The 18,213-nt window shown below is 35.5% G+C and overlaps 1 long non-coding RNA gene and 2 other non-coding genes across 5 annotated transcripts in view; all 3 read right to left on the minus strand.

Moving 5' to 3' along the window:
* The window catches only part of LOC136033997 (uncharacterized), a 501,602-nt gene that overhangs the window by 140,660 nt on the left and 342,729 nt on the right, over nucleotides 1-18,213 (minus strand). The gene's annotated exons all lie outside the window — the stretch shown is intronic.
* On the minus strand, nucleotides 3,813-3,975 carry LOC136034227 (U1 spliceosomal RNA). The gene has a single exon (XR_010619152.1). It is a non-coding gene; the product is annotated as a U1 spliceosomal RNA (small nuclear RNA).
* Nucleotides 10,400-10,590, minus strand: LOC136034224 (U2 spliceosomal RNA). The gene has a single exon (XR_010619150.1). It is a non-coding gene; the product is annotated as a U2 spliceosomal RNA (small nuclear RNA).

The raw sequence follows: 18,213 nt of genomic DNA on the forward strand, positions 1-18,213 counted from the left end.
ATTTCTTACTTGCTAAACTTTGGGAATTACCATCAGCATTACTATTACAAGATTTAGAAAGAGAGTTGTGGTCTCCGCATTTTGCCTTTGTCGCTTGTGATTTCTCGCTTATATAATTTTTAGACCGATAGTTATTATCGCTACTACAAGACTCTGAAATAGATGAATCACAGTGAGCTAATAGTCCATTCTCAACTAAATCCTTGGCAGACTGGACTAAGTCATTTGCTTCTTTCAACTGAAATCCTTTTAGTTTTCTAATCACTTTGATTAAATTTAACTTTATTTCACGTTGTGAATTACTATCACTAATGCTGCTACCAGATTCAGACAGAGATATAGATTCTTTGCTTTTTTCTTTTGTTGCTTGTGAGTTTTTGCTTTCATAATTTTTGGCCTTACTGTGATTATTGCTGCTATAAGACTCTGAACTAGAATAATCACAGAGGAGTCTTCTTTTCTTCATCGTTTGTGATTTCTTACTTGCACAACTTTGGGAATTACCATCAGTATTACTATTACAAGACTCAGAAAGAGAGTTGTGCTCTCCGTATTTTTCCTTTGTCGCTTGTGATTTCTCGCTTATATAATTTTTAGACCTATAGTCATTATCGCTACTACAAGACTCTGAAATAGATAAGCAATAGTGAGCTAATAGTCCATTCTCAACAAAATCCTTGGCAGACTCGACTAAATCCATTGCTTCTTTCAACTGAAAACCTTTTAGGTCTCTAGTCATTTTGATTAAATTTAACTTATTTGCACGCTGTGGATTACTATCACTAATACTGCTACCAGATTGTGACAGAGATATAGACTCTTTGCTTTTTTCTTTTGTTGCTTGCGAGTTTTTACTTACATAATTTTTGGTATTACAGTGATTATCGCTGCTATGAGACTCTGAACTAGATGAATCACAGAGGAGTTTTTTTTTCTTCGTCGTTTGTGATTTCTTACTTGCACAACCTTGGGAATTACCGTCAGTATTACCATAAAAATATTCAGAAAGATATTTGTGCTCTCCATGTTTTTCCTTTGTCGGATGTTTTTCCTTGGCATCTCTTTTCCTTCGGCTTCTTCCACACAACTTAGCCAACCGGATATCTCTCTTCCTTTGTAGTTTACTGCTTGTCTTCCTTTTACGACGAACTTTGTCACAGTTTCCAGACCTCAACTCAGATTCAGTACTACCTTTCGATGATTTCTTAGATCTACGCAGATTCTTAGGTTCCTTCACTTTCTTCGGTTTAGCCGATTCGTCAATGATTCCAGTAGCAAAGAAGTCTGTCAATAAATCCATAATAATGCACTTTATATGATCCAACCTCTTGCTGATAAAGTTATTTGCCGAGTTCCTTAAATCGAGAGAAAAATAAAACTTACTTTTTAATTTTCCAATATTTTCCTATTTTGAATTAAACATTAAAATTGTTGCTGAGACCCCAAAAATATTTTTGCAGTTTATATAATAACTTTAGAGATTCTGATCTAAAAATTGAAATCAAACAAAATTTATCTTGTATTTTTTTTCGATGGAAATACAAGATAACGTTATGAGATTCTTGGTATATGGGTTAATCCAAAAGGTAGTTAGCAACCTAGTAAGAGACGCTCCAGTCAAGGGACGGTAGGTTTCCTATAGAGGGGTTCCGGACAAGGCGATTCTAATAGTGCACTTCATGTTTTGATTTGACACTGTTTTAGGAGTTATCTATATATATAAAAATAAGTTGTCTGTCTGTTATGTCTGTTACGCCAGATTATATCTTCTATATATATAAAAATAAGTTGTATGTATTTTTGTGTTGAGGGTTTAAATGTAAAAACTGGGTATTGCAGAAATATTTCGAAATATTTTGACAATAGATTAATGTAATTTGAAAACCTTAAAAAAGATACTAAAAATGTTGAGGTTTATTATAAATTGTTGAGCTTTATCAAGCTTGGCACGTGAAGATTTTTTTAACTGTCCATGTTAGAATGAAAATTGACAAATTGAAAAACATTGAAAAAGATAGAATGTTACCAAATCCTACAACAGAAGAAACAGCCGAGGAAGCTGCTCAAAGAGCTAATGCCAAAAGGCTTGCGGCTAAAGAACGCAAAACCGCGCAATTAGATGAAGATCAACCTGGACAGCAAGAGTCAAAACGTATCAAAACTGAAAATGATAGCGATGATGATTGGCTTTGGGATTTTGACTTGGATAAGGTTATCAATGCCTACCAGATTTTAGTTAAAAAAACAAAGGTTCGGCGATATGTATTTACGTCTGAACAATAAAGAAGAAAAGGAAAACTGAAACTAAAAATGTAAAAACTGGGAATTGCATAAATATTTCAAAATATTTTGACAATAGATTAAAGTAATTCGAAAACCTTAAAACAGATACTTCAAGTTTGACGTTTATTATAAAATGTTGAGCTTTAGCATGCTTGGCACGTGAAGATTTTTCCAACTGTCAATGTTAGAATAAACATTGAACGACAGAATTTGCGATTGCTATATGTCACTTGGTTAATACCAAGTGCCATAAAATGGTAAAAAACTAAAAAGAAAAAAAGCTAAAAAAACTAAAAAAGCTGCAAAACTAAAAAAAAATTAAAACTAAAAAAGAAACTATATCTATATCTATATATATATAAAAATAAGTTGTATGTCTGTTGACTGACGTCATGTTTGTGTGTCGACTGATGTCATGTTTGTCGACCGACGTCATTATGAGGATTGAACATTATTGCGTCATGAAGTTGTTTGTCGACCGACGTTATGTTTGTCGACTGACGAAATTACAGACCAGGACACCGGGACACAAAGGACGACCGGGAAACAGGGAATATAAATGACGAACGGGACACTCAAAGAGAAATTACACACTGGGACACCGGGACACAAATAACGACCGGGACACAGGGAATATAAATAACGACCGGGACACAGGGACATAACTACAACGGGGACGCCGAGGGGCACAGGGGGGATATATAAATGACGAGGATATATAAATGACGTTGGGGTGGCGCGAAGCACCATCCCAACAGCTAGTGCGCTATATTATTTTTTCGTGTTGGACATAATCGTCTCATATGAATCATATGGTGAGAAAAAAATATTCAATGAGGAGAAATTCATGGGCAACTTTAATGACATGGTACTATGACTACATCCGCAGGAAATACCATAAATATTTGTTAGTCTGGCTAAAAGATAATTGTAATGCAACTGAGTGGTCGACCAATCACTGTTGCAAAAGACCACCCCCTCTTGAAATATTCCAAGAAGCTTAACGGTAGTAAAGTAATTTTTAGCTTGATTTGTTGCCAACGCAATGGACTGGATGAATCGTGTGGTGATCAAGGGTATTTCACTTTTCAAGCCTAAATTGAACCAATTAGATTTGACTCTGAGTTCAATTTATAAATCAGTATTTAATAGTTACAGGGTATTTTCAAAAATTGAATGCATAAGGAATTCAATCCGCTAAGGCAATGCAACTGTTCATTGATACCATCATTTGCTTTAATGCAAGATTAGAAAAAAAAATATTTATTCAACAGAAGATCCTAGAAGCATTTTCTGTACAGTATACGCTCAACTCTCTCATATGCTTTGAATTTTAGGCACAATTCTTCCATAATATTTCAAAACTGATGAGCTTATCAAGAAATTAATCTTTTCAAAAGACCCCAATGATCAACTTTACATGTCCCGTTATTGTCTTGACATAATTAAATTGTATACCTTTTCCTTCAAACTGCAAAATATGTGACATATAAAAGGAGCCCATAGAAAAATACTTTTCAATGCGTAGAAAGGGGTCATCGTGACCGCAGTTCGCCACTACTAAAAATTATGCTGTTGAGTTACCCCATTTAAGGTAGTTATAGGGGTCAGCCAATCCAAAGTACATTGGAAAAGCCTCACCCTGGGAGCACCTACCTCATGATCAAGCCAGCTTCCCAGCAAGGTATGCATGACTAGTTGAAATCTTTTTACTAATATCAAACAGTTCGTGGTAATCAAACAGTTCGTGGTAACGAACTGTAGTAAGGAGCGACCCGGCTCAATAGTAACCAAAACTCTAAAAAAATAGAATTTTGATACCAATAGCTACATCAAAAGAATCGCATTTTAATGCTGATTTTAAATCTATAAGTTTCATCTAGTTTAGTCTTACCCATCAAAAGCTACGAGCCTGAGAAAATTTGCCTTATTTTAGAAAACAAGGGAAAACAACCCCTAAAAGTCATAGAATCTTAACGAAAATCACACCATCAGATTTAGCGTATCAGAGAACTCTTTTGTAGAAGTTTCAAGCTCCTATCTACAAAAATGTGGAATTTTGTTTTTTTTTCCCAGGGGTGATCGTATCGACCCAGTGGTCCTAGAATCTTGCGAGAGGGCTCATTCTAACGGAAATGAAAAGTTCTAGTGCCCTTTTTAAGTGACCAAAAATTGGAGGGCACCTAGGCCCCCTCCCACGCTAATTGTTTTCCCAAAGTCAACGAATCAAAATTCTGAGATAGCCATTTTATTCAGCGTAGTCGAAAAACCTTATAACTATGTCTTTGGGGACGACTTACTCCCCCACAGTCCCCGTGGGAGGGGCTACAAGTTACAAACTTTGACCAGTGCTTACATATAGTAATGCTTATTGGGAAGTGTACAGACGTTTTCAGGGGGATTTCTTGGTTGGGGGAGGGGTTGACAAGAGGGGGATATGTTGGGGGAACTTTTCATCGAGGAATTTGTCATGGGGGAAGAAAATTTCCATGAAGGGAGCGCAGGATTTTCTAGCATTATTTAAAAAAAAAACAATGAAAAAATAAATATGAAAAGTTTTTTCAACTGGAAGTAAAGAGCAGCATTAAAACTTAAAACGAACAGAAATTATTACGCATATGAGGGGCTCACCTCCTCCTAATACCTCGCTCTTTATGCTAAAGTATATTTAGTGATTTCAACTATTTATTCTACGGCTTTTGTGATTCAGGGGTCATTCTTAATGAATTGGAACAAAATTTAATCTTTAGTGTAAACAGCGAGGTACTGACGAGGGGGTGAACCCTTCATATCTATCTATATATATAAAAATAAGTTGTCTGTGTATGTGTGTGTGTGTGTCGAGTGACGTCATGTTTGTGTGTCGACTGACGTCATGTTTGTTGATTGACGAAATTACACACCGGGACATCGGGACACAAATGACGACCGGGACACCGGGACGTCTATATACATAAAAATAAATTGTCTGTGTGTCTGTGTGTCGAGTGATGTCATGTTTGTGTGTCGACTGACGTCATGTTTGTTGATTGACGAAATTACACACCGGGACATCGGGACACAAATGACGACCGGGACACCGGGACATAGGGAATATAAATGACGATCGGGACACTCAAAGAGAAAGCGACCGGGACACAAGGAATGTTCGATTAGCAATCACCATCAACAAAGCACCGGGACACAAATGACGAAAGTCATTTGTGTTTCGTCATAGGGAATATAAATGACGACCAGGACACTCAAAGAGAAATTACAGACCGGGACATCGGAACACAAATGACAACCGGGACACCCCGACACAGGGAATATAAATGACGACCGCGACACTCAAAGAGAAATTACAGACTGGGACACCGGGACACAGGGAAACAACAACAACGGGGACGCCAGGGGGCACAGGGGGATTTATAAATGACGACAGGGACACAGGGAATGTTCGATTAGCAATCACCATCAACAAGCTCAAGGGCAATCATTAGAATAATGAGGTATAGATCTGAATACAGATTGTTTTTCCCATGGACAGTTATATGTTGTATGTTCAAGAGTCGGTAAACCTGACAATCTATTTATATGCACAGACAATGGGACAGCCAAGAATGTTGTACATTCGCAAGTTTTACGTAGTTAAAAATACTACAATGGCGCGTAACTAATATGGCGCGTAACGACTTGCGTACGCGGGGGGGCTTGGGGGGGCGCGAAGCGCCCCCACCAACTAGGTGTTGGGGTGGCGCGAAGCGCCACCCCAACAGCTAGTATGTAATAAAAACATGAGATTATAAAAGTTCGTTACGTAAGCTAATTCATAAGTTACGTTTATATTTTAATAATAAAAACATTCGCAAAAAATTAAAAGTTCTAGTTGCCTTTTTAAGTAATTAAATAAAAAAAACAAGTTTTTTTAACTGAAAGTAAGGAGCGATATTAAAACTTAAAACGAAAAAAATTGCTCCGTGGATGAAAGGGGCTGTTCCTTCCTCAATGTCTCGCTCTGTACGCTAAAGTTTTACTCTTTCTCTCAATTCTACTTTATTAAACCGTAAATAACTTTAGCGTAAAGAGCGGGACGTTGAGGGAGGAACATCCCCTTTCATCCACGGAGTAATTTCTGTTCGTTTTAAGTTTTAATATCGCTCCTTACTTTCAGTTAAAAAAACTTGTTTTTTTATTTAATTTCTGAACGTATTTGAATAAATGCATGTTTTTATTTTGGTTCTCCGCAAATGAATAATTAAAACGAAATTTGCGTATTAATTTTTTTGCTAACTGGCTTTCTCTTAGTTTTGATCAGATTTTATTAGTTTGATTAGTTTTGATTTTGATCAGTTGCCCTCCAGATTTTCGGTTACTTAAAAAAGCAACTAGAATTTTTAATTTTTAACGAACGTCTTTAGTAGTAAAAAATATACATATAAGATTTGGTGGTGATTTGTACAAGCAAATCGTGGGAATTCCCATGGGGGGGGGGGAACGCCAGCCCATTTATAGCTGACTTGTTTTTAAGTCAACTAGAATATAAATATATGATGGATAAGAATAATCGTTTTGTCAAATAATAAAAGATATTTAGATGATATTTTGGTCTTAAATTGTAAGGATTTCATTGATATTTCTAAAAATATATATCCATCAGAGCTTGTCATGGCGCTGGTCATGAAGATCATTTCTTAGATTTAAATATTAAGATTCGTGATAATAATAAATTAAGTTTTTAAATGTATAATAAAACTGATGATTTTGATTTTGAAGTGATTAGTTTTCCATTCCCTGAAAGTAATATACACTCAAATATCACATATTCGGCGTTTTTCTCAGTTACTTTGTTATGCAAGGATTTGTAGTAATTATATTGATTTTAAAAATAGATGTAAAATCTTAAGCCAAAAATTGATATCAAGAGGTTTGTCTGCAAATAAATTATCTTGGCAATTTAAAAAATTTAGTTTTCATTATAACAAACTTTTAAATAAATATCAAAAGAATTATCTGGAAATACTTAAAGAAATTTTCAACTAATTTCGGAGGTTCGAGAAATGATGATGCAGCGCCATTTATTTTGAATTGTGTTTCTAATAGAGCGGATTTTTTTTTTAAATAGCCACATGGTAAAGATGAATTCTATAATTGTTTAGTTCATTCAGGTTTTTTGCAATGTGTTAATATTTGTGATTTGGTAAAATTTATCATATTTAGTTTACCTATTGTTGCTAAAAAGAGGGATATATTAACAGGATAAGCTTATTTTGGTGTTACTTGGTTGTTTTACATTTGCTGGTTTGTTTTTCATAGGCATATATTTTGGGGTGATACCTGACACGGGAATGCCATGGATATTCTGTGGTAGCCACAACACTTGACTGGGTAGATAATTTAATGTGGCGAAACCCTATAGGCAAGTGTATTCTCCTGATGAGCCCTTGTGTTGGGTTGTTGCCTCTGAATTATTTGTCTTTATTGTTTCTATTGTTTGGTAAATGATGACTTATACTTATTGACCACATGACTGCCTGTCCATGGATTATTCTTTATGGTTGATTATGTATGGCTATGCTGTTTAACCTATGTGATTGTATGGATGAGTAGGGTTAAGGCCCCATTCAAGCGCTGGTCTATATTAATCACTAATTTAGGAAAACAGTCTTCCTTTTCTCCTTCTGTCTCTCTCTCTTTTTTTTTTTTTTTTTTTTTTTTTTTTTTTTTTTTTTTTTTTTTTTTTTTTTTTTTTTTCTTATGTGTTTGTGCTGTTGCATTGGTGATTTCTCTTTTCATAATAACTTACAAATCAACTTACGTAACGAATTTCTATATTGGTATATTTTTATTATGTATATGAGGGGGTTTGCCCCTTCGTTAATACCTCACGCTTTACACTAAAATTTTAATTTTATCCCAATTCTTTAAGATTGATCCCTGAATGAAAAAGGCTGTAGAATAAATAGTTGAAATTACTAAAAATACTTTAGCGTAAAGAGCGAGCTATTTAGGAAGAGATGGACCCCCCATATGCGAAATAATCTCTGTTCGTTTTAAGTTTTAATGCTGGTTCGTACTTTCAGTTGAAAAAACTTTTTCATATTTATTTTTTCATTTTTTTTAAATAATGCTAGAAAATCCTGCGCCCCCTTCATGGAATTTCTCTTCTCCCATGACAAATTTCTCCAAGAGAAGATCCTCCCACGTAGCCTCCTCCCCTCAAACCCCCCCCCCCCGACCAAAAATCATCCTGAAAAGGTCTGTACATTTTCAAATAATCATTACTGTATGTAAACGCTGGTCAAAGTTTGTAACTTGCAGCCCCTCCCCTGGGGACTGTGGGGGAGTAAGTGAGCCCCAAAGACATAGTTATTATGTTTTTCGACTATGCTGAACAAAATGGCTATCTCAAAATTTTGATCCGTTGACTTTGGGAAAAAATGAGCGTGGGAGGGGGCCTAGGTGCCCTCCAATTTTTTTGGTCACTTAAAAAGGGCACTAGAACTTTTAATTTCCGTTAGAATGAGCCCTCTCGCAACATTCTAGGACCATTTGGTCGATACGATCATCCCTGGAAAAAAAAAAAACAACAAACAAATAAACACGCACCCGTGATCAGTCTTCTGGCAAAAAATGCGAAATTCCACATTTTTGTAGATAAGAGCTTGAAACTTCTACACTAAGGTTCTCTGATACGCTGAATATGATGGTGTGATTTTCGTTTTCGTACGATGGTGTGATTTTCGTTTTGCATGACTTTAGGGAGTGTTTCTCCCTATTTTCCAAAACAAGGCAAATTTTCTCAGGCTCGTAACTTTCGATGAGTAAGACTAAATTTGATGAAACATATATTTAAAATCAGCATAAAAATCCAATTCTTTTGATATATCTATTGGTATCAAAATTCCCTTTTTTAGAGTTTCGCTTACTATTGAGCCGGGTCGCTCCTTACTACAGTTCGTTAGCACGAACTGTTTGACCAAAAAATCGCTGGGCAACTAGGCTTCCTCCACCGTTCCTTTTTTTCTCAAAATCATTCAAAACTATGAGAAAGCCATTTAGCCAAAAAAAAAACTTGCAAATTTCGTGTTAATTATTCCTCTGCGGAGAGCCAAAATCAAAACATGCATTGATTAAAAAACGTTCAGAAATTAAACAAAAAAAACAAGGTTTTTTAGCTGAAAGTAAGGAGCGACATTAAAACTTAAAACGAACAGAAATTACTTCGTATATGAAAGGAGCTGCTTCCTCATCAACGCCCTGCTCTTTACGCTAAAGCTTTTAGTGTTTTAAAAAGAAGAGTCGAGAGAAAGAGTCAAAATTTAGCGTAAAGAGCGGGGCGTTGATGAGGAAGCAACCCCTTTTATATACGAAGTAATTTCGGTTTGTTTTAAGTTTTAATGTCGCTCCTTACTTTCAGCTGAAAAACCTTGTTTTTTATTTAATCTCTCAATATAAATCTGGTTGCTTTGAATGCTACTCAGAAGCTCCAATTAATGCAACAAACGCAAGTGCACAAAACTTTTTACATCAATGGATCAAGTCACTGAATATTTTTGAGAATAGAAATGATCCCATTTCATTTACACATACAAACATCTTAATCGTTTGAATGCGAATTTATCTATTTGAGAAAAGAAAATAAGGGGTTTCTCATTAATATGAATGAATTGTCGAAATTTTAATTTCTGAGAATCCAGTGGCCGTTTTACTGACTATGGCAATTAATTTCTCGTTAACAGCCAAAGGGGACTTTAGTCATTACTACTACTACTAACAACTCACCACAGAACCAAGCCATCTGAAGCCAAAAACAATCACCTTAGCAATTCTACTCGAATCTTGGTTCAATTTAAATTTTATAAGTTAATAATTACGGACTATTTTCTAAAAAGATACATGGGGACTTCAATCCAGCTTGGGTTCTTTAATTTAATAATGGCATGTGGTCATTTGCTTTTTTCACAATCAACTTTTGTAAATTATATACAATTTTTCTTCTTTTTTCAGATGGAAAAAAAATATGAGTTTCAATATATTAAAGGGCTAGGAAACTGCAAGGGTGGTGTCTTTTAAATTTGAAAAGCGTATTATTCACATAATTGATTCGGGATCATAGACATCGGTTTCCCCTCTAAAGGGGTGCACTGATCCCAGAGGTACTATAATACCGGGCCAACGCGTGGATGGAGCATAGCAGGCCCCGACGTCCCTCCGGTTTCTAAAAACAATTGAATATTCTGGGCTCCGTGCAGGGAGAGTATCAGATATTAAGCTGATAAGAAAAGATATTACACTTTGGTCCTAGCCAAAAGGCCGAGAAGCGATAATTAAACACGGATTGTCAAAGACTTTATGAGAATACGAGTAACAAAGTTTGTTGCAAATTTAATTTCTGTTGTATTACTCAAATAAAATTCAATTAGCTAATCAGTTTGTGTTTGGATTTTCATAAGCGGCATAAGACAGTTTATACGTATTTTCGTACAACTCATTAAAACGTAACGCAGTGCATCAAGTTTACCATAGGTTTTTAAAAAAAAATTTTGTACCCCCCTTGAAATACCTTTTTTTATGGAAACGGCCCTCGGGGGGGGGGGGGAGGGGGAGGGTCCAAAGAGCATTTTGTTGTTTTTTCCATTTCTTTAATGATAATAAAAAACAGCCCCCTGTCAATGATAAAACCACGGAAGATTTTTTTGAATCTAAGAGGGGGATACATTAAAAATATCTTGTAGAAAAAATTCCGTCCCCCAATTAAAGCCAGGGGTATTCATATATGTTACGTGGTAACAATGTAAGTTATTCTGTGACATCATTAAATTTGCTTCCAACATAGACACAAAAGCTGAGTTTTAATATAACAGTTCGTGGTAACGAACTGTAGTAAGGAGCGACCCGGCTCAATAGTAACCAAAACTCTAAAAAATAGAATTTTGATACCAATAGCTACATCAAAAGAATCGCATTTTAATGCTGGTTTTAAATATATAAGTTTCATCAAGTTTAGTCTTACCTATCAAAAGTTACGAGCCTGAGAAAATTTGCGTTATTTTAGAAAATAGGGGGAAACGCCCCCTAAAAGTCATAGAATCGTAACGAAAATCACACCATCAGATTCAGCGTATCAGAGAACCCCACTGTAGAAGTTTCGAGCTCCTATCTACAAAAATGTGGAATTTTGCATTTTTTGCCAGAAGGCAGATGACGGATGCGTGTTGATTTATTTATTTTTTTTTTCTTTTTCCCAGGGGTGATCGTATCGACCCAGTTGTCCTAGAATGTTGCAAGAGGGCTCATTCTAACGGAAATGAAAATTTCTAGTGCCCTTTACAAGTGACCATAAAAATTGGAGGGCACCTAGGCCCCACCCCACGCTAATTATTTTCCCAAAGTCAACGGATCAAAATTCTGAGATAGCCATTTTATTCAGCGTAGTCGAAAAACCTTATAACTATGTCTTTGGGGACGACTTACTCCCCCACAGTCCCCGTGGGAGGGGCAACAAGTTACAAACTTTGACCTGTGCTTACATATAGTAATGGTTATTGGGAAGCATACAGGCGTTTTCAGGAGGATTTTTTTGGTTTGGGGGAGGGGTTGAGAAGATGGGGATATGCTGGGGGAACTTTCCTTAGAGAATTTGTAATGGGAGAAGAAAATTTCCATGAAGGGAGAGCAGGATATAGGCTACTAGCATTATTTAAAAAAAAAACAACTAAAAAATAAAAGTGAAAAAGCTTTTTCAGCTGGAAGTAAGGAACAGCAATAAAACTTAAAACAAACAGAAATTATTACCCATATGAGGGGCTCACCTCCTTCTAATACCTCGCTCTTTACGCCAAAGTATTTTCAGTAATTTCAACTACTTATTCTACGGCTTTTGTGATTCAGGGGGTCATTCTTAATGAACTGGGATAAAATTTAAGCTTTAGTGTAAAGAGCGAGGTACTGACGATGGGGCGAATCCCCTCATATATGTAATAAAAACATGAGAATACAAAAGTTCTTTACGTAAGCTAATTTATAAGTTACGTAAATCTTTTACCAATAAAAAGATTCGTAAAAAATTAAAAGTTCTAGTTGCCTTTTTAATTAACCAAAAAATCGGGGGGCAACTAGGTTTCGTCCCCCGCTCTTTTTTTCTCAAAATCATTCGATCAAAATTATGAGAAAGTTATTAAGCCAAAAACAAAATATGCAAATTTCGTTTTGATTATTCCTCTGCGGAGAGCCAAAATCAAAACATGCATTGATTCAAAAACGTTCAGAAATTAAATAAAAAAAACAAGTTTTTTTAACTGAAAGTAAGGAGCGACATTAAAACTTAAAACGCACAGAAATTACTTCGTATATGAAAGAGGCTGCTTCCTCATCAACGCCCCGCTCTTTACGCTAAAGTTTTTTACTGTTTTAAAAAGAAGAATTGAGAGAAAGAGTCAAACTTTAGCGTAAAGAGTGGGGTGTTGATGAGGAAGCAGCCTCTTTCATATACGAAGTAATTTCTGTGCGTTTTAAGTTTTAATGTCGCTCCTTACTTTCAGTTAAAAAAACTTGTTTTTTTTTATTTAATCACCTAACAAAGTACATCGACACAAAACAGTAAGACTTTATCAGATAAGTTATTGCTTACAGTAATCTAATAGTATATATCCTTTTCATTATTGTATTTAATTGATTGATTCGATATTTGCGTCATATTTCTACCAATGTAGCTAGAAGACTGTATTAAAGAACATGTGGCCTTCGAGTATATAAGCAGTATTTGTACGTAGGCTTATCAAAGTATCCTTAGCTTTGAAGCCTAAGAAAGTAACGATAAAAGAAAAAAAAGTCCTTAAAGATGGAATTTTGATTACTATAGCCGTGTCGTTTTCGTCAAAAATACTATTTTATTTATTTATTTTTCATCTATTTTTCTATTTTTTATTTTTCAGTTATTATGGGCAGGAGACAATTTTTATTGTTTGTAAGGGCTGTGGTTCGTCCTTTACTAGGTTGCAGCTACCCCTGCAACCTTGATGGTTGTAACCTATGATTATGACGTCGCTCATCATTTTGTATGTGAAATCATCTAGAAACTACGGGAAATAACAAAAGAGGAATGAAAAGTGGTCAAACAGCAGCCAGCCCCCTCCCATGCCCATTTTAGCTGCCCTTCCCCCAAAGAGGGAAAAGGAATAAAAAAATAAAATCATTTTCCACAATCCAGGAAGGTAAAATTTGATGTCTTTAAAAAAAAAGCGTTTATATAGTTTTATTTTTTAGATTTACTTTTAGTTACTATGTTCCGTGGTTTGTTCTCTACTAGGTTTCAAATATCTCTTCATCTATATTACTGATTTCCCCATTTATACTCCATTACAAAACCATAGCCTTCTTATCGTTCCTTGCTATAACCCTCAGAGAATACCTAAAGGGGAAAATCAATTGACAAAAGGGTAATATATGCCTGTCACTTCCACTTTTCTGATACTACTACGTCTTCTAAACTATTTCAACTACTATACTCTTAAAATCATTAAATATAAAAAAAACAAGTTTTTTTTTTAACTGAAAGTAAGGAGCGACATTAAAACTTAAAACAAACAGAAATTACTTCGTATATGAAAGGGGCTGATTCCTCCTCAACGCCCCTCTCTTTACACTAAAGTTTGACTCTTTCTCTCAACTCTTCTTTTTAAAACACTAAAAAACTTTAGCGTAAAGAGCGGGGTGTTGATGAGGAAGCAGCCCTTTTCATATACGAGGTAATTTCAGTTTGTTTTAAGTTTTAATGTCGCTCCTTACTTTCAGTTAAAAAAACTTGTTTTTTTATTTAATTTTTGAACGTTGTTGAATCAATGCACGTTTTGATTTTGGCTCTCCGCAGAGGAATAATTAGAACGATATTTGTATATATATATATTTTTTTTTTTGGCTAAATGTCTTTCTCATAGTTTTGATCGAATGATTTTGAGAAAAAAGGAGCGTGGGAAGAAGCCTAGTTACCCTCCGATTTTTTTGTTACTTAAAAAGGCAACTAGAACTTCTAATTTTTTACGACTGTGTTTATTAGCAAAAGATATACGTAACTTATATGTTAGCTTACGTAACGTACTTTTGTATTCTCATGTTTTTATTACATATATGAGGGGTTCACCCCCACGTCAGTACCTCTGAATCACAAAAGCCGTAGAATAAATAGTTGAAATTACTAAAAATACTTTAGCGTAAAGAGCGAGGTATTAGGAGGAGGTGAGCCCCTCATATGTGTAATAATTTCTGTCGTTTTAAGTTTTAATGCTGCTCCTTACTTCCAGTTGAAAAAACTTTTTCATATTTATTTTTTCATTGTGTTTTTTTAAATAATGCCTGAGAAAAGACATTTTTGAGAGGTCAAATGAACATTTAAAGACTGGAGTTTCAGTTTTACAGTATGGTACAGAATAAGAAAAGGGTGAACAAAAAGATAAAAAGGGGGTAATATATTCAGTAAGAGCTCCGTCCATTGAATCAGTGAAACAGGACATGGCTTCTTCATTAGTCTGCCACGTAAATTTCGACATGACTGTTCATAGAAACTGTGTAGAAGATAATTTTGTTCCTAAAGCAAAGGTCATGGCGATTCACTCTTTAAAATTTAAAAAGTATACAAATCGAGTCGAGAAAAATGTCATGTCGACCATATCCGATAGAATAGAATATGATTTATTGGCTAAAATAGCACACAAGCTAGCATAAGCACGTCAGAACAATTATAATTACAATGATAAAATAAATGTTAATGGGAAAAACATAGTTACAAAGTTAAATCAATTATTAAAATGCGAGACAAAATAGGGAACGAAAGAGTTTTTGTACCTCATTGTCAACATTTGGGGACACAAGTCAAGTTGAGTATTTGGAGCTCTACGAGCATTAAGTCTTGTATTGGGAAGGATTGGGGGGTTTTCTTTGAAGGGGGAAGAAGACGTCGATGATAGTCAGAACTAAGGCACTTGTGCCCGAAGTTCATGGTAAGGAAGTGACGTCGTGATTCCAATGTAGTGAGTTCAAGTCTAGCCAAACCTTCATCATAAGTAGTATAGGACGTCCCCAGTATAATTTTTATAGCTCTTTTTTGAATGCTTTCAATTTTAGAACATTGGGATTTGGTCAGTCCAGGGTGCCAGACAGGGCAAGCAGATTCAAGACAAGGTCTTATATAAGAACAATAAATTATTTTAAGGTTCTGGATAGATATGGAGAACCGTTTAAGAAGGGAGAAAGATCTAAGGAGAAAACCAACTGTTTTAAATAAGTGAAAAGAGTGAGATTTCCATTTAAGGTCATTGTCCAAGTGCACACCAAGTAGCTTAGCCATGTTTAAATTTGGGATGCAAAGGTAATTAATTATTGATTGTGGGTATATTTTTTAAAAAGGAGAATAGCATTAAACTGCTTTTCGATATGCTCAGATTGAGTTTAACATTGGCAAGATCATTCTTTAAGTTGTTAATGAGTGAGTCAAGTTTAACGCCCAAAGTGTTTGAGGTTTGACAAAGGTTAAGTAATGTCAAATCATCCGAAAATTTAAAAGTGTTGTCAAAGTTTGGTAAAACATTGTTAAAAACAATTAAGAATGCTAAAGGACCCGATTTAGTCCCTTGGGGTGCTCCACAGGAAATCGAGGTAAAACCTGATGAATCTCCGTTAGGGAGGACTACACATTGCTCACGACCAGATAAACGGTTTGAAGGGATTACCACACGGTCACTATCAAACTCCAGATCAGTACGTACGGTCGATACGATTACTTCAAATCGAGAAAAGATCGTACATATAAGATTAAATTAAGACCTCATGATTGGCAACTCATTAGTGAAAAATGGATAGAACCAATGAACTCGGGTGACTATCCACTCATCACATTACCATACAAGGAATATGGTAGTATAACTGATTTTTGTCGAGCTATCAATAGAAGAATCTCTGCTCGTAAGAATGGTGCATTCCACTTTAACTATTCAATGGAACAGGGCAAGGTTTATATTAGTTCTCCCCTTGACAATGAAAAGGTTTTCTTCAATGATAATCTGAAACATATTCTTGGTTTTAAACATAATATAATCAATGGTCGAAATGCTGGAAGCGTCAGTGGGATGTAAAGTATCATTTAAAAGACATCGAGAGTTGGTAATACCAACATCTCGCTCCTAAGCGTTCTTAAACGAAAAGCCACTCAAGAACACATTCACCACTACAACATTAAGCACCTTCAATGTATTCCAGTCAACACTTCGTTTTTGAAGCTCTGTCAGCTAACATTAAGAAGTGACTTGGGCGATCCTCTGGCAATAACAAAGGGTTTGGCTGTGATTACATGTCATTTTCGGGCCTTTCAATGACGAAATGGGTAATAAAAAAATATTTTTGTTTGTCCTGATATTGATTTCTATGTTGGGACTCTTGGACCCCGACAATTAGGGGATGTAATGGACTATTACAGCTGTCGTTCACCAATTCCGTTCATTCACCAATGCCGTTCACCAATGTCGTTCACGTTCATTCACCAATGCCGTTCACCAATGTCGTTCACCGGTTAAGGTCTAAGCAATTGGTTTGCTAAGTTTTTCCACTCTGCATTACCCCTGGCTAAAAAATATATTCCACCGCTCACCGCAGATTTTGCGTTCTCTACATTAAATGATTGGGGCACTAGGAAGGATTTGAAAGAAGTATTTCACAATCATATTATATCATCAAGAATTATTTGAGAAAATATTCTCTTCTGCACTGAAAATCTTTGAAAATTATTATATAGAATTTCTGATTTTTTCAAAGTCACTAAATTCCGTAAGATTTTTTGTTTCTCAAACTCAGTCATTTTTAGTCCTGACACTCTGACTACTGATTATAGACTAACAATAGATCTCGCTAGCAACAAACTTACTCCTTTTTTACAGGCTGATTCAGATTGTTGTCTTTAATATATTTTACTGTTCCATTTAGTTCGTCTTGTAATTTCTGAATATGTATTATACTCACTTTTGCTACTAAGCATAACTTATCTCCCGACTTGAATTTGTTTAATGATATAACGTATCGTGCAAGCATCTCGTCCCATTCTAGGGTTAGCCAGCAACCCCATGTAATTTCTACTGCAGCATTAGGCACTCTGGGTTTCATTTTGCCATTATTAGCGTCTTTAATATTCAATAGAGCAAACCCATCCATTACTAAGGTATCGTTGATGTTGACACACTGAACTCTTTTTCAATACTGAATCCAAGTCACGCAAAATTTCCTCATCCTCAACCCCAATTACGTAGGAGAAAAAAAGTAAACATTCCCTATGACGCGCATCTGCGTCTTGAGGGGGTAGCTGTTCAACTTAAATCATTAAAGGAAGAAAGGAGTAGTGGCTATGGGTCCGTTTAAACGAATAGAGGCATCACTACTATAATCACTGTCAAACCTAGCCAGTGATTGTAACTAAAAAGGGCGAGATGATTCATCCAATACCCCCTCTACAAGCCAAAAAAATACTTGTCAGTTTCCAAACAAAAGAATTTAATTGTCTCCCCCATCTCTTGGTTTGGCTATGTAAGCTTGGTAAAGTATATACGATCTATTTTACTGAATAAATATAAACAAATAAAAATAAAAGAAACAAATGTATAACAATGAAAAGAATGACAATACACGCTAAATTTTAATATAAAGATTAAAAGGATGTAAAAAGTTTTTTACTGGCTTGACAATACCCAGATGCCCATAATCACCGTACTGGCTCGGTGGCGGTTGACGTGCCAAATCAAAGACTTTGAAGATGTGCCAAGAGCAAGTCACCTCTAAGGATTTTGTGTTTTAGTCTACCTTTGACAAGTGACCCAAACTAAGAGTAAATTGCTACAATTGACTAAGCGGGGATTCTCCGTCCAACTTTGCATTGGACTGGAGAAATAAGGTAAGGAGAAGTTGGATATT

The sequence above is a fragment of the Artemia franciscana genome, chromosome 12 (genome assembly GCF_032884065.1).
Source record: "Artemia franciscana chromosome 12, ASM3288406v1, whole genome shotgun sequence".
Classification (NCBI taxonomy): domain Eukaryota; kingdom Metazoa; phylum Arthropoda; class Branchiopoda; order Anostraca; family Artemiidae; genus Artemia; species Artemia franciscana.